Source organism: Sorex araneus, chromosome 3 (assembly GCF_027595985.1).
Source record: "Sorex araneus isolate mSorAra2 chromosome 3, mSorAra2.pri, whole genome shotgun sequence".
NCBI lineage: Eukaryota > Metazoa > Chordata > Mammalia > Eulipotyphla > Soricidae > Sorex > Sorex araneus.
The window spans coordinates 142,827,469-142,854,310 of record NC_073304.1 but is presented as its reverse complement, the minus strand read 5'-3'; the positions used below and the strand labels follow the sequence as shown (position 1 = coordinate 142,854,310).

At 42.6% G+C, this 26,842-nt stretch overlaps 1 long non-coding RNA gene and 1 pseudogene across 1 annotated transcript; one reads left to right on the top strand and one right to left on the bottom strand.

Moving 5' to 3' along the window:
- LOC129403439 (uncharacterized) overlaps positions 1–26,842 on the bottom strand; it is a 575,036-nt pseudogene that overhangs the window by 477,419 nt on the left and 70,775 nt on the right.
- LOC129403440 (uncharacterized) lies at positions 785–6,397 on the top strand. The gene is made up of 2 exons (XR_008629259.1): positions 785–2,011; positions 3,506–6,397. It is a non-coding gene; the product is annotated as an uncharacterized LOC129403440 (long non-coding RNA).

Here is a 26,842-nt window from a genome sequence, read left to right as displayed (position 1 = left end):
AAAAGAGGTGGGAGGAAGGTCCTTTCTTTTGTTTCTTGTTTTGTTAGTGTGCTAGATCCAGAATGTTGAGAACTAACTATCCCCCTTTGTGCTACTTTTTATGAACACCTATTTCTTCTATTGTTTGGAACCAAATCATAGAAACTTATATTTAATCGGTTCATTTTTAAACATTCATTTCATAGAAAACAGGAAAGAAAAGGGATTGGAAGACAAAAGTAATTTCTAAAGACTTTAGAGCAAAACAGACTATTTTTAAGAAAACGCCTCAAATTAAGGATTTAATTTTTCAATCTTAATTTTTCTGTTTGCATCTATATTATGTAAAAAGAAAAAGAGCCCCCTCTGAATTAGGAGAAAATCTGTCCTTTGAAATGACTTCAGGCATAGGATTTCGTGTGTACTTCAGACTCAGTTACTTCTCACTATGCACGGTAAGTAATGAAGATGCCCAGATTCAGATTCGGATCAAATTCACCCTCCGGAAAAATTAACATGTTGCTGTTTTATACTCCACTGGCAGTCTTGATCATCGTGATCAAAATCCAAATAATAAAGAAAGGGAACAGGAGGTATGCATCTAGACTTTTTTTTCTTTATTACAATTCCTCAAACAAACTCGGAAGTCCATTCTGAGATTTTCCAAATCTTTTTCTTCCGAGCAAAACCAAAAACCTCCCCATCAGACGTATGGGATCCACGGTGTTCTCAAGAGCGGCTCGACAGGACCCCCACCCCCACCCACCCCCCAAATCCAGACACACCCCGACCCCAAGAACGGGTCTGGACTGTCAACATGCGGCGGCGCGGTTGGTCCCAATAACTCGCTCGATGATTAACGAGCGGCTTGATAATTTAATATCGGGGGTGATTAAATTATAAGGCGTGGGGGAGGGGAGCCCGGGCCGCGGGCTGCCGGGCAGCTGTCCCCGCGAGCGCCGAGCCGCGCTCCGTGTGCCCGCAGTGCCCGCGCGGCGGAAGGCGGCGCCGACGCTCTGCCAGGTCAGTGGGCTCGGGGCGGCTGGGCGGGTGCGGGGCGGCGGGGCTTGTGTGGCTGGGGAAGGGGAGACCAGGGCGGTCAGGGACTCAGTGCTACGACTGGGCAAAGGGCCGGGGAAATGGCCCTAGACTAGGGCGCATCTCCTCCGTGACTCCCATCTCCCCCGCAGGGACCAGGGAGAGACCCCAGGACCTCCGGCCGCCCGTCCCCCGCGCGTCCCCCAGGCCCGCGCCCGCACTCCAAGCGGCTTCCCTGCCCGGGGGCGCCGGGGTCTGGGTGACCCGAGCCCTTCCCTCCCGGTTCCGCGGATCCCAGCCCAGCCCCCGGCCAGGGGAGAAGGGGGCAGGGGCCCCACGCCAACCTGCGGGAGGGGGGGGACAGAGGAAGCAGGAAGCTGCTGCCCGGTCCCGAGAAAGCAGAGGAGGCCAGCTAGAAGACCAGTTGCGGTTTCCCGGACCCCGATTTGATGTGTTGGAGAGGAGGCTGGGGGGCCGACCCGAATCCCTGGGTGGAACTCCCCGCGGGCCTCCTCTTCTCGCTGCTGGCCCGAGGGCAGCCACGCTGGTCACGCCGCTCGGGCGCAGGTCTGGGGCTCCTGGCTCTGGCCCAGGTGCCGCTGCCCACTTAGGGCCCCTCCGTCAGGCTTAGCGACGAGGGCGCTGCCTTGGCTGCGAAGCGGAGCAGCGGGTCTGTAGTGGAGGGGGACCCCGGGCCGGAGGAGTGGCTCCTCTTCCTTCGTGGTCACGTAGAAGGACTTGGCATACAGCAGGGCGAAGGCAGGTTCCGAAGAGAAAGGCTGACCCCGGAGACCCCGGAAAACTGCACCCAGGATGACTCCGAGCCCGGAAGGGGAGACAGAAGGCGCGCGGTCAGGGAGGCCAAGGACCACGCGTGGGGTGGGAACGCCGCAGCCAGGCAGTGATGTCCTGGAAGAGACCCAGAGGGCCGACCCCAGGCCACCCTTTTCCTTTTGGTCAGTATCTCCAGAGACTTCTGGGAATGTCCCCGAAGGTGCGTGATTTGAACTTCTCTGGGAGAACGATCTTAATATCTTACATAGGGATCTTGGGATATGCAGGAATTTTCACTCCTCCTCCTGCTTTTCTAGACTTTTTTTAGTAGATGCAAGGAAAGGGGACCTTCATGTGTAATTAAATAATTTATAGAGTTCCCATATGGAGTAGATACTCTGTCCCAAAAATACAAACTTCCTAACTTTAGAAGACAGAAACAAGCTACTATTTGATTGTCGGTTCCAGGACGACCAGACTGTGCCTGTGATTCCAAGATAATAAAACCCTCCTGAGGAAAAAAAGTTTTAAAGGGGACAAGAGATACATGCAGGAAATTCCCAGACGCCCAGGTGTGGCCGTTGAGGCTCCTTTTGGGGTTTCATTTGGGCTGTGCTCAGTCCATCTAGGGCCTCAGATTTTAATGAGAAGGCATCCGCTCAAGACTCTGAATACATTTAAAGGGTAGGTGGGTGGTGGAGGGTGATGTTTGCTGACCAAGGAGGCCTCTGCCAAACTAAGTCTAGGGCCCCAGGGTTACTGACACACTCAAAAGCTTGACAGGCAGGTCCATGACTGAGTTGTTGTTGCTTTTTCTCCTTTTTTTTTGTTTGTTGGTTTTGGTTCTTAAAAATCACTCTTTAATATTCATTCCAAGTCCATGTTTCTCCCAAATCCCTTTCCACCCAAAACAGAGGTTGGACTGCACAAGGCGGATACATTACAAGTTCAGGGTCATTTTTTTTTTTAATTTAAAAAGGTGCAACATACTCTGTCAATGATAAGATCCTCTTTGGACACAGCCTCTTTCCAAGGAATAAAACGTGGTTTCTAGAAAAAGTCAGGGAGGATCCTAGACAAAAGTGTGCAGTGTCCTTAAAAGGAAGGACCCCACTTTCTCAGTGCTCCTACATGGGAACTTGCTCATTTTTTTCTTTCCAGATTAGGATCAAACTGTATTCTGACAAATATTCTGTATTATTCTGTAATATTCTGTAATATTCTGTAATATTCTGGAGTATTCTGACTCCAGGATACTGGGAGGTTGCAGTAATCTGTGATTTACCTGCAAAGTTGCAAAAGAAGGAAGAGTTAATTTTACTCACTCACTCACAAAATCCTTCATATCTAATGACGTCAGACAACTATAAGTGATGTTGAAATTGGTGGCACATTGGTTGGCATTTTTTATTCAAAGTCCCAGACCTTAGCGGTGCCACGATTCCTGCCTGGAGGATGCGAGTTCGCATTGATTTCGCCTCTCTCAGCCTTGCAGCCGAACCGCATTTAGGCCAAGATCGGGTATAATGGGAAACACCATCAGCAGACAATTACCCTTTCAGAGGATTCACTTCTCCTCACAGACACTGTTATTTGAGAAATAGGATCATTTGATTTCATATTGCACTAAATAACACCCAGCCGGTTCAAATTGCCAGCTTCTTAAAAACAGCCCATTGGAATAAATTGCAGCGGCCTCTTTTTCCTTTTTCAGGGCAATAGGATGGGCACCCGGCAGGACTTGTAAAAATAACCTCAAAGCCAGCCCGAAGACTTCGGAATTGGTGGCCACAGCTCTGCCACCTTGCAGCAAAGCTGTTCAGCGCCCTTGGTCTCTTGCTCCCACCTCCTCTGCCGGCCAATTTACAGAGGGTTCTACCCTCTGGTTTGGGAATTAGAAAGCACCACCTTAAGTCACCTCGAGAAAGCGCCTCTGGCCGTAGGGAGCAGATTCGGGGGGCGCCTCCTGTGCGGCTGCAGGCCTTACAAAACTGAGGACCGCCATGGGCCTGGGGGTCCTCAGCTCTGGGGTGCGCCCGCCAAGTTCGCCACTATCGTTCGCCTGACCCTTGCTGGTGCCCTATGCCTCCGTGCGCCTGCCAGCCTTAGCGTCTGGGTCTGACCTCGCACCGGGCGCACGGGCGCAATCCGGGGCCTCACGGAGCGGGACAGGGGAGAGAAAGACCCGGTGGCTTCAGCGCGCGGAGAGAAAGGGAGGCGAGGCGCGAGCTCGAGTTCCTGGCACACCACCAAACACGTTTTGTTTTCTCTTTTTACTTTATTGGGGGGTGGGGGAGTGGAAGGGGAGGAGGAAAGACGAAAAAAAAAAAGTTAGATCGCTTGAAATCGACCCGATCTGTGGTGTGTTAACTGACACCTACTCAGCTGAGTGAAAATGGTTCAGTTTGATGCTTGACTCGTTTGTACCAAGGCGCAGGAGAACTGGAGACGGCCTGGGCCTGGGCAAGAGGTCTGTGAAGTCTTGTTCGCATTTGTTATGAATGCATTTTCACGACGGCCGAGTTCCCCTAGCCCAAGCCCCCGGATCAGCTGAAGGCCACACTCGCGACACTCACCTGGGCACCGGGATTCGGCTGGAGCAGGAAGTACCCGTTTCGTGGGTCCCGAGACCGGCCGTGCAGGCAGACCCCAGGACTGTGCGGGTTCGCGGGAGCCCTGCCCGGCCCGGGCGCGGGGCGGAGCCAGAGAGCGGGGGGCTGCGTGTGCTCGGCGGGCGCCCGCGAGCGGGGAGGAGGAAATCTCCTTTCTCCCTTCGGGGTGCACCCGGGCTCAGCGAGGGGCGAGCTGCAGGGTGGCGGCGGCCGGGTGCGTGACGGGCGCCTGGGAGCGCGCTCGCCCTCCGCTTGGCCTGCTCCGCCCCGCCCAGGCACGGTTAGATTTCTCGGCTCTGAACTCTGGGACTGAGTCCTCCAAAGCAGCTTCCCACGCCTCTAGTTTCGTCTTGCGAGGCCCTTCAGGACAGCTGACCGGAGCGCAGGGAGAGCACAGGCACCTGGCACTGCACGCAGGCCCCCCGCTCCTCGCGGCCAGCGACCCGCGCGTCGCGTCCAGCCTCCAACTCCTGCCACCCCGTAAGCTTCCTCCCAGCTCCTCCTCGCGGGGGTGCAGCCAAAGAACCCTTTTTCTTTTCAAACACTATCCACAAATACAGCCTTTCGAGGAGGCAGGCGCCTTTGACCCGATCCAGTCCTCTCTGCCCGCGCGAATGGAAGCGCACGGGGACGGGTGGAACGGCCGCGACGGCCGCAGCGCGATTCCGACCCGGACCGAGGGTCCGAGCTGGCGCCAGAGACGGCGTGGGGGTCGTTCCCCCGCGCGCACCTCTGCAGGCCGAGCTCCAGAGGCTCGTGTGCGCTAGCGCCGGCCGCAAGCGCCCGGGTTGCCCTCCCCGCCCGGGTGCCCGCCCCGCCCGGGTACCCTCCCCGCCCGGGTGCTCTCCCCGCCCGGGGTGTGGGCCTCGCTCCCGCCCTCGCCCGGGCCACTCCGCGTCGAGCGTTCCTCGGCGCGTTTTGTTCCCGGTAGCTTTCCCGGCCGAGGGGCTGTAACCGCGCTCTCCTCCGACGAACGCTAATCAAGTAATTTCCCCATCCCAGCCCCATCAAATTGCTCTTTAGCTGTTGAACCGCGGAGTTTTGCTCGCCTTTCACATGCTAATCACGCCCATTCAGCGCTCTCGGTGGGGCTGTTTGTCGCGGGATAAATCTCCTTGTTTGCCGGCTGCATGATTAATTGATATTGTTGTCTGGCTTTTGTGGGGCCGCGAGGAGCTGAAAGGCAGCGCGTCGGGATTGCGCCGTCGGCCGCCGGCGACCAGGTCGGGCTACCGAGGTCCCGGCGAGGTCGAGCCCGGGCTGATGACATGCGCGCCGGGTCTGGTCTCTCTTGTTACAAAGATGATGGAAGACTCGGAGACCCGGCGTTTGCAACCCGCCTCTGGGACGCAGAAAACGCACCGAATTTAAGCAACCGCCGCAGACAAGGCCTGGGTGTCCGCTCAATTCAGAGAAAAGGACTTAGTCACTTCTCGGTGCAGAAGACCAGTGAATCAAATTTCGGCCCAGCCGGAATTTCGGTAGGAGTTGAACGTGTGCGTGCAACGCTGCAACGTTGTAGTTTGGTTTTTCAGACCCGGGGCGTGGGAAGAGGTGGGGTAAATTTTTTTCCCCCTCTCTTTCACTATGAAGACAGTTTAAACACTTGAAACATTAGTTAAAGGACGGAACCGGCTCATACACGAACCTTTTAGTCAGTGGTCAAGTAAAATTGCGCTGAGCACACCCAAAGACTGACCCCCATCTGTGGAAGTTCGTGGTACTTATACCGAAGCGCCAGCCACAATTAAGATGGGAACCATTGAACTCAAAGGATTTTTAGGGCCTGCATCTGCCTGCAGGCAATGTCTTATTTGTCTTCGCGGATAACTGCTCTTTGCTGTATTATCTCCGCGGCCCGCAGGTGTGCAGCCAACCCAGCAAATTCCTCCATCCTCTACATCCCTGCACCTCCGCCCCCCATTGAGTCTTGGGATTTTATCCTCCACAGACATCACTGTAAACATGGAGATTCAATTAAATAATTTCAGTTACGCTGTGCTCCTACCGGCTGCTTGTTGCAAATATTTCCTTTATCGATTTTTTTTTTTTTTTTTTTTTAGCAAAGAGAAGAAATGAAACTGTCGCCTTCCTTTTCACTTCGCGGGGGTAATTGATAGGCTCCATCAGAGGTCAGAATTTGCATAAGAATTAAGAGCAGTAAATTAATTTAATATTCCATGCACATCTCCAATTATTCCTGGAGACCTTTGTCTCCACGGCTGCCAGAGAGGGGATTCAGCTGCTCTTCAGCCAAACAACATCTGTGCGGTTAATAATTTGATAAACAGCTCATACAAATAGTTTCTGAATTATCTGGCAGCCCAATGACTATTCAGTTTGGAAGCATTTTGGCAGGATCTCTCAGCGTCCTCCAAGGGCCCCCAGCTCTGGCCCAGACACATGTCTTCTTATCTTTTAAACATCAGCAGAGGAGGACAATGTGTAAAAATCAGTAATTACCATGAAATAATAACCACGTTCCTTAAAAAAAGTAAGAACACCTGTGTTGTCTGGGTATTGGTGGATCCTCTGAGGGGGTGGGGGAGGGGCTGAGGAGGAAGACTGGGGCAAGACTTGGAAGGGGAAGGAAGACATGAGTTAGGGGAGGCTGGAGAGTGTTGCTTTTCCTTAATATTATGGATTAAAATCAAATGACTACGTTTCTGTGTGGTCGGGCCTGTTAACTGGGTGGATGAGGAGACTGTTTTCACTGTGCTGTTTTTTGCACCTTTCAGTGTTATTCCTATGCGAAGCTATTTTTAATTCCAAAACCGGATACACAAAACACAAAATGAATTACTAGAGATCAGGGGTGAATTATTTTGCCTGCATGGAGCCCTTAACTAACTTCTCCCCATTCCTTTGCATGCTCCACTCCCTCCTTTCTGCCTTGCCCAGTCAATACTCCCTGATCTTGAGATTGATGCTCCCCAAAGCCTAGGTGTGGTTACCAAAACATTAGGGTGGCCCAAATTTGGAGGGGAGCTTTTGTAAAATGATGTCATTTTGCTGTCAGGATAGATTTGAATTTATCTATCCTTATCTCTAGGCTAAATACTTGAAGGCTGTGATGTCGTCCCTTTATCTTTCTGTTACCCATAGCAGTGCTGTGTTCCTGAGAATCTAGAAAGGAACTATTTGATCTTGAATGAGACTCAGACTGCTCTGATGTTTGCAACCTGTGTTTTTCAGGTCTACTGACTACAAATCTCTGTTTACCTTGGAATTGTTCTGTACTGAATTCACTCTAATGGGCTATTCCACTAGGACCCTTATCTCTGTTCATACATTCCTATATGTTTGATGTATATACCTCATCCATTCAATATTCTGCTTTCTATTCCCTATACTGCTTGCAATCTTAAGTACTTGAAGCCACTGAAAACTACCGCAGAAGTTCTGAGTAGTGTCGAAATAGTTGTATGATAGAGTTCTGCCCTTGTACTTTAACAAGCCTGTGGTAACACAATTTTAGGTATTGACAAATCCTTCAGACTATAGGTTTAAAACACAGCTTTATAATGCTTACCTGGGCTCAATGAATTACTTTTTAGGACTCAGTCATTGTGTCCCAAGAATTTGACAATAGCACTTGTACCACGCACATTCATTTCTATTGTAAACACATTTTTCTTGCATTTCACTAAAGTTGTTTCTCCTTTCAAACTATAGATACTGCTGGGCTTTGCAGGCTCTCTTATTTATGACTGGAGTCTCTGCATCTTAAAATTTTTTAAATTAATTTCTAACTTTTCTTTTTTTTCTAGTCAGTGGAGTTATTTGAAAACATTTTTTAAAATGGATCCACATCAATTCTTTTGGGATCTATTCTAATTTTAAACACCAACATATTCAGTTTCTTAATCTGCTGTTTTGATGTTACTCATTTTTATGCATACTCCCATTGAGTGGGTAATTCCTTTATGCTTGATGTTTATCTTTTTATCTTCTTTACATTTGTTTGACTATTTTTCTAAGGCAGAATATAGGCAGAATATGGGAAGGCATGGGACTCTGATTCTGTTTTTAAGTATGTAAGCAAAGCCAAAAATATTGAAATCTTAACATTTTTTTCTATTTTGGCTAATGAGCCTTCTCCATAAAGCCAGTTTGGATACCATTAAAGTTGATGAGTTTGAAAAAAAATTATCCTGGTAAATGCTTGGCTTCTTGGTGATTAGACACGTATTTTCAATACAACCTTTTAAGTGAGACTGAGGTTTACATTTGGAGGGAGGTTTGCTGAGCATAAATGGAAAATTGTTGGAGAAAAAAGGATACCTTCTTTTGCAGAGTTCAAATCAGGGGTAACTGTTAATTATTTACTCTTTTACCAAAAATATTGGAAATTTGGCAATGAGTGTCATTAAGTATTTAAATGTCCCAAAACACAATTACGTATAACCTAAATGTAAAAGATACAGGCTATCTTGGCAATAAACAAACAATGGCCACTGGACAGAAAAAATATTTTAAAATATTGTATTTTTTCAGAGTATAAAAGGATTTTTAAAAATAGATATAAAGAATAGTTCAGAGCCATTAAGCAAATTCTTGCAATAAGATTTTCTTTCTATTCATTTACTTCCTACTGTCCTTTTAAAAAAAGACAAAGTTTCCTTTATTGCCATGGTATGGTACACCCAAATATTGTAAAAGATTGAATCTGAAAAATATAGCCTGGCATATAAAAGTTATAAAGAGGATTCTGCTAGATCAAGCTGTCTGCTTTCATTTTCCTCTATTTTAACACTTAAATGAGTTTTTCTGGGTGAGCATCTCCATCCCCGATACTGAATTCAAAAAGAAAGAGCTCAGATATTTGTCAGCCAATGGATAATTGTAAGCCACTGAAATGAGTCCCTCAGAGACGACTGTCTAATGTCTTGGATCATCATGGATATCAGCTAGCCCCATGGTTCTTTTCTCTCCCTTCCCTGGTCAAGACTTGATTATGGACCAGAGAGATAGCTCCAAGGACTGAGAGCTTGCTTTGCATTCAGGAGGCCCAATTAGATCCCCTGCACTGTACAGGCTCCTGAGCACCTGTGCCTGTAACCCCCCAAACTAAAAGTTAACAAATAAACAGCCCCCCCCCCAATAGAGACTCTTAAGGCTTTTGCTGAGGTTGAGCCTCACTTAACTTCAAGGTGCCCTTCACACCATTGTTGGTTTATATAGCTCTGTTCTGGTGTACTCAGCAAAATTCCTTAAAGAAGCGGATACTTGTTTTGGTTTTTTGTTTTTGTTTTTGTTTTTGTTTGTATCAAAGGGGCAAGTTGGGCAAACAGTGAATCAGGCTGACTCCGCTTAAGAGGATGTACCAAAGCTGGAGGTGTAGCTCGGTGGAAGAATGCTTGCCTTGCATAGCAGAGATCCTGAATTTAATTCCTGATATGAGGGGGGGCACGATGAAAAATAGAGAGTATCACAACCAATAGGGACTGCAGAGCTGCTCTGCTATTTTCTTTGGCTAGAAGGCTCAATTTAGCCATTTCATATTGACCAAACTTGAAAGAGTTTCCAAGAGTTTGTTCTGCTTTGCTTACTCTGTGATAAGAGGAGGTGGTTGCTTCTTGATATTAGACACTTTGAAGAATGATGTCAAGAACTGTCACAGTCTTGTTGGTACCAATGTGGGGAATAAAGGGAAAGGATGAAGAAAAGAATGACTTATAATTTTAGTTGTTCACTAACTTACTGCAAGAACTTGAGCAATTGGGGCTGGAGCGATATACAGCGGGTAGGGCTGTTTGCCTTGCACACAGCCGACTTGGGTTTGGTCCCCGGTGTCCCATAGGGTTCCCCAAGCACCGCCAGGAGTAACCTCTGAGCATCACTGGGTGTGACCCGAAAAGAAAAAAAAAAAAGAACTTGAGCAATTGTCTAATCTCCCTGTACCAGAAACTCCTACCAGCCATTTCTTACCCACTTCTTACCCATTTCTCTTTCTGGGTACATGGTTATTTTTCAATCTCCCTTGCAAGTGCTAGGGTAATAAACTAAGTACTCACCAGTGAAATGCAATACTGGGGTTACTATCATTTCATACTGTATGTTCCTGTTCCTTTTTGATGTTAGGAAAAAATGCAAATGCAAGCTACATATGGGGTATGACAAAACTCCTCCAATGACCTGGACTTATGTGGTAACTTCTTTGAGCAGAATCCGTCCTCTGATCTTGGACTATTATGGAAATATATTAATTTCTATTTTGTTTGAAAATTATTTTGTTTTTCTTTTGTCTTACCTGGGGACACATCCAACAAACAGTGTTTAGGAGCTACTCCTGACTTTTGTTCTTGGGGGCAGGTATATATCAGTGATGCTCAGAGAACCATACCACATACATCCAACCCATCTCCTTGCTTTATAAACTGTGTATTTTGGTTTGAGTTTTTGCAACACTCACTCAAAGTAGTCTACATCCTGGTTTTATTTTTCATAACTGTAAAGTGAGAATACTTTAGTTTGAATTCCCCCCCCCCCCTCAGCCAGTTGATTAGAAGTTGATATCAGAAATACTAATTGTGAAGGGATAGGCGTTGGAACATTATGTGACTGAAACCCAATCATGAACAACTTTGTAACTGTATCTCATGCTGACTCAATGAGAGAGAGAGAGAGAGAGAGAGAGAGAGAGAAATACCAGTTATGAGTGGGTTTGAGAGACAGTCTGCATTAGGCAGCCACTGAATTGAAGTCTACTTTAAAAAGAAGTTTCCATTATGGGTAACAGGGATTTTATTCTGGAAAACTACCTAAGGGTGTTTACCTAGAGCTAGGGTGTTAATACACTAATTACCATAGTCATTAGCTGTGGATTAGTCTCACAGGCATTATTTTCTCAGTATATTGTATAGGCAGACTGTGTTTTTTTTTTTTAGAGACATAAAACAGAAAATCCTAACCAAAACAAAACACCTAGGTGCTGTGCTGGTGGTTAGACATCAAATACTGAAGTATAAAAGCAAGGAGCTAATAACCAACCAGACACTGGTGATATCTTCTACAGAGCACTGGATAAGGAGTCTGGAAGATCCTCAGGTTGAATATCCTCAACTTATTCAAGTTAGCTGGAGGCAGTTTATCAAGCAAACCTTCTAGTTGTTTATCTGAAGATGTCTGCTCTAGTCAGAGTTGGTTTATTAAATTTAGGGCACCTCAAAATCATGAACATTCATTCTTATTTCATTTCCTTCCATCTTTTCATGTGGAAAATAAGCTCTCCACTTGTCAATCCTCTACATCCCTATTGTTTTTGCTAGCTTTTGCTGTGTAAGCAACCACCCCAAAATGTGGTAGCTTAAAACAGCAGTAAATTATTTTTCATAGTCTATGACTCAGGAGTTTTTTCAGGCAGGCTTTGCTGGTCAATTTCCCATAAGATTCAGCTGAACTTATTTTTGTGGAAATACCAAGATAGTCTCTGATTATTTAGTAGCATGGTCTGGACCTTCCTGAAACATGGCACCTGGGCTCCATAAATAGTGGTAAATGTTAGTCCTTTTAAAGCTTGTGCATCCAAAAGTCTCAAAATGTTATTCTCATCTAGTTCAATGATTAAAATAGGTCTTAAGGGGTCTATTCGTATTCAAAGGAAGGGGAAATGTGATCTTCCCCCTTGACAGGTGGAAGCTGCATGTGAATTTTAAAAATGGGGGTAATTGCAAATGGCCTTAATCGCACACTGTCTCTCCACACTATCTCTCAAGCCTGGACACTCCTTTCCACTTTCTTGCATCCCTCAAGCATACTCCTGCTTTATAAAGTCTCCTCTCTTCATATTGATTAGTTCCTGAGCCACCCATTATTTTGCATGCTTGTTGCTTTTTCCTTATTTATTGTTTTGTGACACATTGTTGATTCTCTGAGGGTAAAAATTTCCCCTAAATGAGGTTGGAGTTCTAAGAACACTTTGCATCCTTTAGAGCACACAATAAGTCCTAAGTGTCTGTGCAAACACAAAGAAAGGAACAGGGATGAGTAAAGGGACAAACCTACATGCCTAGGTTCTTGGGCTAAGATATTGGTAAGAAGAGGTTATTTCAATTATATTTATCTGGAGTTCTCAATAGCCTTTTCTTGAAATTAAGTAATTCTGAAATAATCCCAGTCTAAGTGAAGCTCGATGGACCCAAACATCTACAAGTCACTGACTGAAATAGATCATCTGGTAGATGCCTTCATTTTTCAGACACCTGCTCTCACTGTGATGCACTATTCCTTTGTGTTTTATTTTGTTTTTGTTTGGGGCTTCTTTTTTAAAATTTTTGGGGCCATATGGGGCTGGGGCTTACTAGCTCTGCACTTAGAGACCACTCTTGGTGGAGCTTGGGGAAACATATAGGGTTCCAGGGACCGAACCCACTTGGCAGCATGTAAGGCAAAACATCCTACCCACTGGACTATGGGCTCTAGCCCTGTTGCTCTTTTCAAAATGCTTGTGCTACCTGGACTAGAGTGATAGCAGTTAAAACACTTGCCTTGCTTGTGGCTGACCTAGATTTGATCTTAGTACCATATAAGTCCCCCTGAGCACCACCAGGGGTCACTCCTGATTGCAGAGCCTGAACACCACCAGGTGTGGCCCCAAATGCACCCCTCCAACCCCCAAATAAAAATGTTAGCAGTATCTAATGAAGTGCTGTTGGATTATTCCTTCCTTCTGCAAGGTATTGAATCCAGAGACCTACACATGGAAGATACGTGCTTTATCACTGAGTCACTTCCCTGGTCCTACATACTGGATAGCAGAAAGGAAGTAGCATAAATTTAAATCTCCAGTGTTTTGGTGAAAATTAACTAATAAGAGGAGGTTTTCCTTTTCTATCATCTTCAATTTTCCAGAGAAATTCTGAATGATACATTGTCTTGGGCATTAGAAAGTGGCAGCATTATCATGGAATGAGACAATAGATTGTGAAACTACAGAGAAAAATAAAAGCATAAGATATGGGAAAGTTCCAGAATTTCTGAGCTGGGTTGTTTGTATGGGCTTGAAATCGGTTGATGGATGTCCATAAAGTCTCTAGAATCCAATCTCCTATGTTGTGAATGGTCACTAAGTTTCCAAAGGCAGTATTAAGTCTGTGGAAAAACTGGCTTGTGTTTGCCACAGAAGGGACTTGCTTATTGTTATGTTTTAGTAGAACCACCAAAGAGATATCAGCAGACAGCTGGGATGAGTAAAAACGCCAAAAAGTTGGCAGGATGTCTTCTATATATTGCTTTTACTGGACTAGTAGAGAAACTTGTATAGTCCTTGGGCATGTTCTCCCTGCAACCCCCACCCCACTTTTTAATTAAATAATCAAATTGTTTTTTTAAGTCAAAACTTTATTATACCAAGCAAAGAAGACTTGCTTCAGACCAGCTCAATGATAGCAGATGTTTAAAAGATGATGGGTCTGATATACCACTAAGAATTATTAGCAACATGTGCATTGTGTTTTATCTGGCATGCAAAAACATGCTGAATTGGTTTCTTGGATATTTGTGTTGGTGGTTGGTTGAGAGGCAGAACAGAGATTAAACTCCTTCATGCATCACGTCTTGGTTTAAGTTCTAGCTCTGTTACTAGCAGTGTCAACTTGAGCCCATTAAAAAACTGATTAGATGCATGGACAGATTTTCTCATCTGGAAAGTGACCAAAAATACATGTCAGTAAGTGGTTATTATAACAAATGAATGAATGCTAAATGTCTATAACATTACCTGGCACAATGTTAACTTCAATCAATTACTCTAAAAATAAATTGTTTTCTTATTACTACCTGACCATTGTAGCTTATCACACTATACTTGCAGATGTTGTATATGGCTTTCTATTTACTTATAAAAAATAGATTTAGATAGATAACTCCTAAGATGAAGAAGAAACCTAGAGGATGTAGGGTGACTGGACATCTGGTTAATTAAAGAAAGCCTTCTGGTACCAATTTGGGGGATTCATAAAGAATATGACATGTTCAAAACATAACAGAAAGAGATTCTATTTTATGGATGAAATAACGGATTTGCTGGTTGTAAATTGGCAGAAGTCTCTGAATGACTATAACATCCAACCTCAAACTGTCCATTTGTGGTCATTTCACTACTTCATTGTTATATCCTTATAAGATTAAAGAAACTTCTTTCCTTTTAGATGAAACCTGGTTATGGAGATTAAGCCTTTGTGGCATTCTGTGAATTCCAACACATTGACACTTTCTTTTTTGTTTGTTTTGGGGGCCATACCCAACTGTACTCAAGTTTACTCCTAGCTCTGTGCTCAGGGATCACTCCTAGCTCTACACTCAGGGATAACTCCTGGTGGACTTGGGGAACCATATGGAATGCCAGGGATTGAATCTAGCTTGGCAAGTGCCTTACCCTCTGTGCTCTTTCTCTGGCCCCGGACTTTTCAGAGAAAAGCCTTGGTATCTAGTCTTGCTTGACCCACCTTTATCCCTTGAACAAACTTCACCACTTGCCATCATGTCTCTGAAAATAAATCAAGAGTTAATTCTTCCATCATCTTCTCTTCCAAAGGCTATTTGTTGGTTGATGACACTACAGAATTTGCAGTGTCCTCAACCAATTGCTGGAGCAAACATCTTTCAATTGATGCTTTAATTGAGTTGAAGTACCCTGAGGAGGAAGGATCTTTAGCCTTTTTAGTTAGTCATTTGTCAGCAAACTAGAAATCAGGGATTTTAGAAAAAATACAAAGAACTCCTTAACTTTATAAAACTTAGCTCCCAAAATTGAGGAGACTAAATGAAATTCCTGGAGAAAAGTAAAGAGAAATAACAGACAAATCTGGGTAATTGATAGAAAAAAATGTACTTAAAGATGTCACCTTTCAGAAGGCAGTTAGGTTCTAGAGTTTTATCTCACTAATTATAGTTTACACCCATTTCCATTTCCAAGGATGTATTCTTGCATCCCATATGGTCCCCCAAGCACTTCCAGGAGTAATTCCTGAGTACAAAGCCAGGAGTAACCCCTGAGCATTGCTGGGTGTGACCCAAAAAGCAAAAAAAAAAAAAAACAAAAAAAACTACAAAAAAAAAAAAAGGAACTATTCCTGGTATGCATTTGAGATGAAATGGGCCCCCTTATAGTATTCAGTTGACATGACCCAAATGTTTAGCCGTCATTAAACCTTCTTTAAGCAACATTCATAAAAATAAACCCAGTTTTCAACACACAGTATCATTAAGGTCTCGCGAATGGAGAAATAGAGATCATGTTTGCAAGGCAGAATGTGTTCTGTCTAAAACCATACTTGGACATTTTTAGGGAGCAAAGGGGGTCACACAAACTCGACCAAGTTTTTAATCCAGTTTTTGCTAGCCTTTAATCCAGTTTTTAATCCAGTTTTTGCTAACTCTTTATTTTATGGAGTCATAGAAGTGTCTGTATTGAAAGATTAAAATGATCCTGTGCAATATTTGCTTTGGCTATACCCATATAAAATATGGTACCTTTCTTGGCAGGCCTATGTAGAAGCATAGGGAGATCAGTAACAAGCCACATTATGCTCTCTGCCTGCATGCTGATTACAAATCATATGGGTTATCCTTGAAGCCACAAAAATAGGTGGTGTGTGTGTGTGTGTGTGAGAGAGAGAGAGAGAGAGAGAAAGAAAGAGAGAGAGAGAGAGAGAAAGAGAGAGAGAATGTTTCTCCAACTGATTATGAATGTCATGCATAGCAAGCAACAGACTAAGAATGTTCAGATTTCTGGTAGCGTGCACAAAAACACACCACACACACACACACACACACACACACACACACACACACACTAATGGCTACTTTCCCAAAGAGTGGTTAGAAAGAAGTAGCAAATGGGACTGTGTTGATGCTGGGAGAACACCCGGGCAAAGATCAAGATACCCAGCAACATATCGGATAACACATAATTGGCGGGTCACAGCCAAATGAGTGTAGTCATGCATCGCCGGGCAGGCCTTTGCCAGTGATAAAGACACTTGTAAACAATTCAGTCCCAGAACATGGCAATAATATGTTGATCCGGCGTGTAATGAGGTGTCCCTGGAATCAATAAGCAGTCCTGGAGAGCAGGGAGCAAGGGTAGTGACTGTCTTTTTGATGACCTTTCCTCACCACCAAGGACCCCATCTCCCCTGAAGAGGACTTTTCTCATTTTGCAGCCAGCTCCGAGTGTCAGAACTTCCATTCGCAGCCAGTAAATGAACAGCCAGGCCCTGCATGCTAATGAAGTCCAGGCTATTTTGCACCTTTTCATCCGCACATTATGCTCTTGACTCTGGAGAAGGTGGGAATTAGGCCGGACCCTGGTGTCAGACTGCCTGATGGCTCGGCTCCGGAAAACTGGTAATTGAAGCTGATGACTGATGCGAGGGAGGCCTGAATTTGGAAATAAACAGTTTCAAGCACTGCATGTCATTTCTAGAGAGACTGCTGAGAGAATGGAAATGAGCTCCGTTTCTTGAATCTAATGCAGTTTCTCAGCAGGAAAAACACCGTCTTTTAGACAACAATGCCAGTCATTAAGATTTAAATGTTCTGGTGATAATAGAAGAACTGGCTTCCCTGTTCACAAACAGCACTTATGTAAATGCCTTTCAACACCCAGATCTACATTTAATCCACGCCCACAAAGAGAACTGTGTCAGGAAGTGGGACCAAATGCAATTCTTAGTCTATAAATATCATTCATAAGGAGAGAGGGGAAAAACAGTAAAAATGTTTGCCAATGTATCACACGGCACTGCCTGTCAGCGATGCAATAAATGGCAATGATCGGTGACTCCTGGTTGAAACAATGAAAACACATTTGGAAATCTCCAATAAAATACCCAAAGCTACACTTTCACTCGCTCTTTTGGTGTTGCTGTATCTCTGCACTGTTGAATTTCATTCCCAATTATCTACCATCTAGTTTCTAATGTGAAGGTGCATAGCTATTCTGGAATCTTCTTGCAGGATCTACATGTGCAGAGTGAATCTCTATGGTTGCTGTTTCAGCAGTAATCCAAATCTGAAAGCAGGTGCTCAGAATATTTTCAAAGACAAGTCCTTTCATCGAGTGGTTATTTTGTTTTTTCTTAGTCTTTTCAAGTTTGTCACAAGCATTTCCACTAAACCTACAAACTATTTTGAATCCCCTTTCCCCACTCTGAGGAGGTTACTTGAGCCTTGTGTTGCACATGTCAGTAGAGCTCATAACCCCCCCCACACAGCCTTTTTAAGAATCTTTAAAAATCATTTTTATTAGACATCCCTTCAGCCCATTTCTTCCCATGTAGATGAGACACTTTCAGGGAGAAAATTATGAGCCTAGAGAAGAGGAGAAAAGAGCCAGTGGTATTTATCACGGCAGGTCAGAATGATTCATGAATAACCATTGGTTTGCGTTTTTCTCACTTCTCTTCCCTGCCACAGTGAGATTTTGATATTTTGGGCCTTTTCCAATTTAATGGTGACATACAGGATTCTCACAGGCAGTCTCTGGTTTGCTGGAGACATCAAGGATATCAGTACAACTTGAGAGAAACTGCAGGTGACTGGGGTGTTATTGTCACTTCAGTTTAAAGGTAGCAAGCCTATCTTACAAGGGATCAACACTGAATTATTTCAACATTTCAAAAATATAGATAAGCAATGCATTTCTAATAGCGTACTTGTGGATACTAGGTAGATCAATGAATATTCAGCAATTCTTTGCATAAAATAATGAAACTCAATGAAAAAAAGGTTAAATAAAAAAAAATACACATACAATCACACCTGCCTTTTTTTCAGTGATAACACCCATTCTAACATTCTAACATTCTTTCTATGTCTCATGGGGTCTTCAGTCACATAATGGCTAAAAAAAAGGGAGAAGATTGGGGTCACCCAAAAGCAATAATGAGAACTGCGAGGCTGCTGTGCCTGGTGTGGTGTGCACGTACGCAGGAACTCAATATTTATATAGTGATTTCTCCCGTGTCCAGAGCACTGATTCTTAAAAAGCTTTTATGTGTATTTCCTTATTGGATTCTCTGTCCAAGTTCATTGGCACAAAGGTCTGTTTTATTAAGATGTATGAAAAGGGAGGAAAGAGAAACAATATCGTTTTTCTCAGGTCACATAGCAAATACAGTTGGGAGACTAGGATCAGAACTTCCTGTCTTAAACACATACCATGTTGTTCTTTTCTATAAATAACACTCTTTCCTGCAGATATATAATTATGTTTATCAAGCTATTTCTATTTTCATCTTTTATAAGCACTACCTCTTCTCTGTTATTCTTAGGATGAATTTGGTTTTACTTGGAAGCAGGACATGCAATTCCAATTGTCCTGAGGAAGAATAGCTAAGAGCCAATGTTCCCCAGTTTTTACTGGCCACTCACAGTGACTACTAGAGAAAGAGCATCCCTTTTGTGAGGGGTGTTGTTTGATAAGAAGCAGAGTTAACAACATGGTCCTGGCTTTGGTTCATGTCTTGGTTCCGTTATTATGCCAGCAATATCACAAAAAAAGCAGAGTAGACATTTTTAAAAGCTCATGTAATTCCAGAAGTTGGCAGGTGGGTGTGAGACAGACTTCCTGATGCTACCAGTACTGCAAGTTCTTTGTTTTGTAAGTGGGGTGGGGAGTGGGGGAGGTTGGGATGTATGGAGGGTGTGTATGTGTATGTGTGGGGTGGGGGATTGTTTGGGCCCCTCTTTAGGATGTGCAGAGTTTATTTCTGGCTCTGTACAGAGGCGTGACCCCTGGTGGTGCTCCAGGGATCATATGCAGTACTGGAGATTTGACCTGGTACCACATGCAAATAAGTGCTTCCCTCTTGTACTATCTATCTCTCTGCTTCCCCACCAGTTTTCTTAGTCTTTCACCACCTGCATATTGTTTTATCTTTCTCCTCTATTATCTCAAGGTTGGCTTGGATTATATGGTCTCACAGTTTCAGCATTCTCAGAATGAAGAAGGAAGATGGGTCAGGCAAAATATAAAATTAGTTTTTGTTCTTTCCAAAGATATGCAGGAAGTCGCTCTTAGCTCAACTTTCATCCATAGCATGTTTGTAAGAACTTACTTATATAGCTCTTTCTACTACAGATATGACTGTGAAATATGCATTCTATTTCTTTGGCTTTTGTTTTTGGCTATATCCAGCTGTGCTCAGATCCTTATGGCTCTGCACTCAAGGATCACCCATGATGTTGGGGACTGAATCTGGGTCAGCCGTAAGCAAGGAAGTGGCTGGCCTGTTGTACTATCTCTCTGTCCCCAAAGTATACATTTGAAATTGAATAAGTTGCTTCTTCTTTTTTTTTTGTTTGTTTGTTCATTTGTTTCTCAGTGTTTTTATTTTTTTTATTTATTTTTTTTTCATGTGCCTTTTGGCCATCTGTATTTCTTTTTTTTTTTTTAAATTTATTTATTTTTAATTAGAGAATCACCGTGAGGGTACAGTTACAGATTTATACACTTTTGTGCTTATACTTCCCTCATACAAAGTTCGGGAACCCATCCCTTCACCAGTGCCCATTCTCCACCACCCGTAAACCCAGGGTCCCTCCCACCCTCCCCAGAATAAGTTGCTTCTTTCTCCACAGTCTGGATTTTCTTACTAAACGAGAAAAGAATAGATATTATTTAAGTAATTAGAGAAATTATTTAAATAATAACTTCTATAAATGCTGCATTCATGAATTCCAGCTAGAGATATTTCTTTAAGTCATTTTACTCTGACATAAAGAAATAAGGGGAAGTAGTAGGTCCTTTTATTTTTTTATTTTTTATTTTTTGCTTTTTGGGTCACACCTAGCGATGCACAGGGGTTACTCCTGGCTCTGCACTCAGGAATCAGGGGACCATATGGGATGCTGGGAATCAAACCCGGGTTGGCTGCATGCAAGGCAAACGCCCTACCCGCTGTGCTATTGCTCCAGCCCCTATAGTAGTAGGTCCTTTTAAACCAGGCATGGGCTATAAGGATAAAATAAAGGTTGTATGGAAAGTGCTTATTGTAATACCTAACATGTATATGTTAAGATACATTAAGGTATGAAAAGAGGCTAAGTATTACTAGCTGCTGGAAAGACGCAAATGTAAACACCAATAGGATGTCATTTTTCTCTTATTTCCAGTTGAGCAAAATTAAATTAAGAGGTCCATAAGATGGTTTAGTGCCTTTAAAGAGTTTGCCTGGCACCCAAAAAGTCTTGAGTTCAAACCCTGGTGCGTACATCAGTGAATCAGGACAGTTTGTGATTTCTGGCTGGAAAAACTCAGAGGTTTAGAAATTACCCAAGGCAAGCTGTGCGCTTAATACAGCTGCTGAGCATGCACTGAAATAGATTCTGATTGGCCCACTACCTTTTTTGCCCCTCATTGCGGGGGGGGGGGGTGCGGGGAGAAAGAAAATAAACAATAATGTACAATATTAGCAAGTTCATGGGAAAATGGGCAACTAGTAGTGACACAGCTGGCCCAATGTTTAAAGAGAAATGGTTTGTGTGGAGCAATCCTACTTGGAATCTACCCTAGAAGATGTTATACGATGACTAAACAAACCTCTTTTAAAAAAGCCAGAGGCATTGAACACTGTTGGTAATAGAAAAACAACAACAACAAAACTAAGCAAAATTGGTCATATCCAAAAGAGAAATGTTTGATTGAATTGAAATATTCTCAAGCTAAGCCTTGCTATGATAAATATTACATAAAAGAGGAAAATTTGCATTATGTAGTGACATGGAAAGAAGAACTATCAATATCTTAGTAATGGAAAACAAATTGTAGAATATGTAGGATGTGATATTATACATTTAATTAATATCTCTTTATCTCTTCTTCCATTTACTCTTTGTGAATATGCATATACATAGAGTTCAATATTATTTTTTGTGTTTTGATTAAATAAATATGTACTTAAATCTGCATTAATTTTATTCATGAAATTGAGAAGATAGGTTCTACTAACCCACAGCCATGGGAAATTGTTCATGGATAGGTGCTAATTTCAAATTGGTCTGACTCTTGTTCCCAGGATTTTTTTGAAATATTTATCTTTTGGTTGAATAGATTTATGGTGTTCATAGCTAATTGCTTAAAAAAGAATGCAGAAACAAAGAAAAAAGAAATAATCTCCTCTGGACCTGGGCCAGAAAATGGTCAAAGGAACTTTATTTTTAGTATCATTTGTGATAATTTTTTAGAAAAACAAGTCTCACAATGGTGACGTTACTGGTGCCCACTAGAGCAAATCGATGAACAATGGGACGACAGTGCTACGACAGTGCTACTGTGCTACAGCATATAAATGTACATTTTAATTGCAATATCATTGGAAAGAAATTCTATACAGCTTTCTCATGTCTGAATGTCTTGCAACCAGAGGTACTAAGAATTTTTTGCAGAGTCCAGACTTATTTGACCTACTGCCCCTTGGCAGAAAAAAATTATTCAGTGCCCCATGGGAATCTACATTTTCTAAGCCAAAAAACAGAAAGCACCCAACTGAGCCAGAGTAGGCTACTATTAATCTTCCCCACCCCCCACCACATTATTCCAATACCACTGGGGAGACAGTATTATCTACTTTGGGAAGAAACATTACATCTAGACTCTTGTTCAAAGTATTAAACAATAACAGTCTTGGAAAAAAGAGGATTTCAATTGGTGTTGAATTATTGTATGCCTAAAACTCAACTATCAGTAACTTTGTAAACCATGGCTCTAAATGAAAAATAAAATAACAGATATGGTGAGGCTTATACACTTAAATGTGAATCTATTTAAATGTGAATATATATTCCCAAAGTTTTATGTTTTTGTCATCAAATGCATTAAATTTGTTTTAAAAGTTCAAAAAAATAAAATAAAGCAACAAGAAGAGAATTTTTCCTTGAAGCAGTTGCAGATTTTTTTGTTGTAACCTTTTCCAGTATAAAGTCTGGACAGTGTTGACTGGTAGCCCCTTTAAGAAAGACTATTACCTGGGGCTGGAGAGATAGCTCAAAGGGCTGGCCCACAAGCTTTGCCTTGGATCCTGGTACAGCACAGTCCCTGAGCACCAAAGGCCTTTCCCCAGACCCAGGATCTCCAAGTGCAGGTACAAATCTACTGTGTGTGCTGCTGCCGTGTGGGCTCACCCAAGTGTCACTATGCTACTTTGTGGGTGATGAGGGGTGAGAGAGCTGGGCTGTCACAGGGAAGTGATATAAACATGAAGCTTGTGATTCCTCTAAGTAGTAAGTCCTTTGCTTCTGATCTAGGATTTTTACATCTTTTCTCATCATTGCAGAAAATATGGAAGGCTAAAATCTCAACCCCGTTACTGTCCTGAGAAATGTAATGTAAATACTAAAAAGCATACATAAGAACATAGTGTGATTCATTGAACAAAAAGAACACATTCAGGTAATGAGCTCCAGAAAAGGCATATTACCAGCTTCACAAATCTTTTTCTTGTTCTGTCACATTTTTCTGTTTTTTGGGAGGGAGGGCACATTGGACTTACTCCTGGCTCACTCCTGGTGGTGCTGGGTGGGGAGGGGGCGGGGACTTAATCATACATGGTGCCAAGAATTCAAATGGAGATCAGCCATGTGCAAGGCAAGTGCCTTACCTCCCTATACTATCTCTCTGACCCAGAAAATCTCTCTCTCTCCCTCTCTCCCCCACCCTCTGTCCTTTCGACAAGTACTCCCCAAAGGGAACATGCTCCTACTGAACAATATAAATTAGTTTTAATGGTAAGATTGGGCAACACTGTCTTGTTTCTGATCTTAGTGGAAATTATCACTCTAGACATAGTGCTGAAAGTGATATGCATGATACCCTTTCAGTAAGAGTATTGCAAGCACAGTGCCTAAAAAGAGGGAGAGAGAGAGACACACACACACACACACACACACACACACACACACAGAGAGAGAGAGAGAGAGAGAGAGAGAGAGAGAGAGAGAGAGAGAGAGAGAGAGAGAGAGAGAGAGAGAGAGAGAGAGAGTGCCTACTAGTAGACAGTAGAGGCAGACTGGGGGTGGGGAGTTGAAGGAATGAAGCTGGGGTCATTGGTGGTGGGAAATGTGCTCTGGTGAAGGAATGGGTGTTGGAACATTGTATGACTGAGACCCAACCATGAATAACTTTGTAACTGTATGTCTCATGGTCTGTAAGCTCACAAAGTGTGGGTGTGTGATGTATGTGTTCAGTGACTGAGAACCGTGTACCCAGGCTTTTGGCAGAGGAATAAAGAGATGTGGGACCTTGGACTGATGGTAAAAATGGCCCATTTAATGCAGAGCTGCTAGCAAACTTATAGAACATCTGAAGGGGTTCAAGGTATAGGTCTGCATGTAGGTATGACTGATCATTTACAGAGGTAAAGTGTTTTGGTGGAGGCAATTCTCTTGGGAAGGAATTAATTCAAGGAGATGCTCTGTCTCCCAGGGGCATCTATATTGCTCTTCTTTTCCCCTTTAGTTGTACCATTAAACAATTAAGTTTACTTCTTATTAATACTTGCAGTTATTTGGATAAACACAGTAAAAGATATAGGTTCCAAAACTTAGTTCTCTGGGCTCTGAGAGCAAGCAAAGCTTTTACTGTAAATCCCAGACTAAGTCCTCAGGCCAGTTCAGCTAGTCCTTCCCCACGGAGGTACTGTCACTTAAATCCTAATAGGTTGCATCAAGACCCTGCATTTATGCTTTCTAGATTGTCCCATTTCGGTGCTGGGGTAGCTTCACCACTGCCCTGGGTCCATCCCAGTCCCTCTGTGGAACTTCCCATTTGGGGTGTTAGGAACTACAGCAACCGAAGCCTGAGTCAAGGAATTATGACAGATGCCCAGGAACAGATACATTTCAGAGTCCATCTGCTCCCAAATATTAGGAACACAGCATTAACAGTCTTTCTGTGTTTAAGCAAGGAACATTGCTTTATAGTAAAATATAAATAGGCTATAGGGGAAATAGAAAAGTAAATAATTCAATACAAAGTCCAGAGTCATCTAAGTTTTGGCTTATAAGTAACCAAGACTGACTTGGGGAATTGTGACAATGAGAGGTAAAGCACAAAGGAAAGGCTAAAGATAAACTCAGGGGACAAGGGGTACTTACTTGCAAGAGCACTGTAAGCTTTTCTGGGTGGGAGGAAAAGAGGCAATTCATTGGTGAAGCCTAAAACACTTGGGGTTAATGTTCAACAATGGTGATTCAAAAAGCAAAGAACCAAACAAACAGAATCCCCACAAGGTCAAGTTATATACTGTCTGTAAGACTTGTTTCAGTTTCAAGGGCACACACAGACTCAAAGTGAAGGTATGGAAAAAGGAATTCCATGCAAATGGAAACAAAAAGATGGCAGGGATAGCTATGTTTATAACAGACAAAATAAAATTTAAATTAAAAACTATTTTTAAGAAGGAGTGCTGGGAAGATAATTCAGAGGGGTGGGGCAGATGCCTCAAATGCTTAAGGTCCTGACTTTAATTCTTGGTACCACATGATCTTACCCCACCCTAAGCAGTGTCAGGTGTGACCCTGGAGTTTCCCTGGAGTGCTGCAGAACTACTAAACCCAAACAATAAATTGCTAGGTTCACTGAGTATCTAAGTATTCCTGGGAATAGCCCCCGACCCATGAACCTTGCATGGAAGGGCTTGGAAAGCCAAAAGCTAAAATGAGACCAAAATATCATTCATTTCATAATGACTAAGAGATTAGTTCATCAGGAGGATATCACATACATACATATATATGCATTCAACACTAGAGTGTTTTTTTAAGCACTTAAAATGTTAGCAGATTTGAGAGGAATAGTAGACAAGGATGCAATGATAATAAAGGAGTTTAGTACTCTATTCCCTTTCACATAGCAAAAAATGAATAAGGAAGTATTTGATTTGAACTATACTTTGGACCAAATGGGCTTAACAAGCATGCAGAATAGTTCATCAAACGATAGCGGAATAGATGTTCTTCTCAAGCACACACAGAATATCCTCCAGGATAGATCATATGTGAAGTCATAAAACAAGGTTTGACAAATTTCAAAAGATTGAAATTACACAGCTATCTGATTAGAATAATCAGCAGAGGCTGCTAAAATCTAAGGGATGAATGTAATAGGTTACTGTTGCCCGCTCAAATAAATCGATGAACAATGAGATGTCAGTGGTACAGTGATACAGTGATCTGATTACAATAATATGAAACTAGATATCAACAACAGGAATTAAAGTGAAAAAGTCACAATTAGATAGACATTAAGTAACATTCTTTGAATGTTAGTTTGAATGAAAATAAGGTCGAAGTGGTTTTTTAAAAGTTTTTAATCTTACTTAAATTAGCTTGGTCTCCTATGAGTTCTTGATTTTTCTTTTTACTTTTATATCTTTCTTTTTGCCATTCCACTATTTTTCCTGAAGCTCTATTATATCACATGAAAAGTTAGCTCGTGTTTCCTTTCTTACTCTTTCTCTTCTAATTTTTGGTAAGTTACTTTTTAGTATTTTTTGTTAGTTACCTTTATCAATCTTACTTTCCACTTCATTCCCTAATTTAATCCACTACTAGTAGATAAACACAGTAAAACGTTTATGTATATGAAATTGGATATTTATATTACCTTTGAAACGCTATAAATGTATTTAAATATATATATTTTGGATATTTTTAAATGATTTTTATCTCTGATCTAATATTTATCACTTTCTGTCCAATTTAAGGACAGAAAAATAGAATTGTGTGTGTGAAATGTGTGTGTGAAATGCAAACCTCATCAGATATAAACAATATATATACAACCAAATTCAACATCTGACTTTTTCTTTATCTGAGTAATAGGTTGAGAGACTCTTGGAAATTCTCCCTGTGGTTTATGTAAATAACCCAACAGTCAGGTAGCAAATGATCTTCAAAGTGGGCATACTTCCAACACATGATGGCATAATTTCTAAAGATTGATGTCAGAAAGAACAAGGAAATAAAGCAAAAGTTAACTCTTTCATTGCCCTTATTTTGTATTTTTTTAACAAGAATATGATTCTTGTTAAAAAAGAATCATATTCTTGTTTAATAATAATCATAAAAAAGAAGTAAAAAATACTTCTTGTTAGAAGTATTCTGTGATGATATAGGACATTTTAGAGATTCCTTGTGGGGACTAAGCAGGTCTAGTCAGTAGATAAGAATAAGCTACATCAGGTCAGAGTGATAGTACAGTTGGAAGGGCATTTGCCTTGCATGTGGCCAACTTGGTTCAATCCCTGACACCCCATATAGTCCCCTGACCCCAGTCAGGAGTGATCCCTGAGCACAGCAGGGGCTGGGGAGTAAGCCCTGAATACAAATGGTGAGACACACAAAATAAAACAGAAGCAGACAAAAAAAAAAAAAGCGAAACAAAAGAATAAGCTGTGATCAGGTGACCTGAATAGTACATGGTTCCTTCCTTC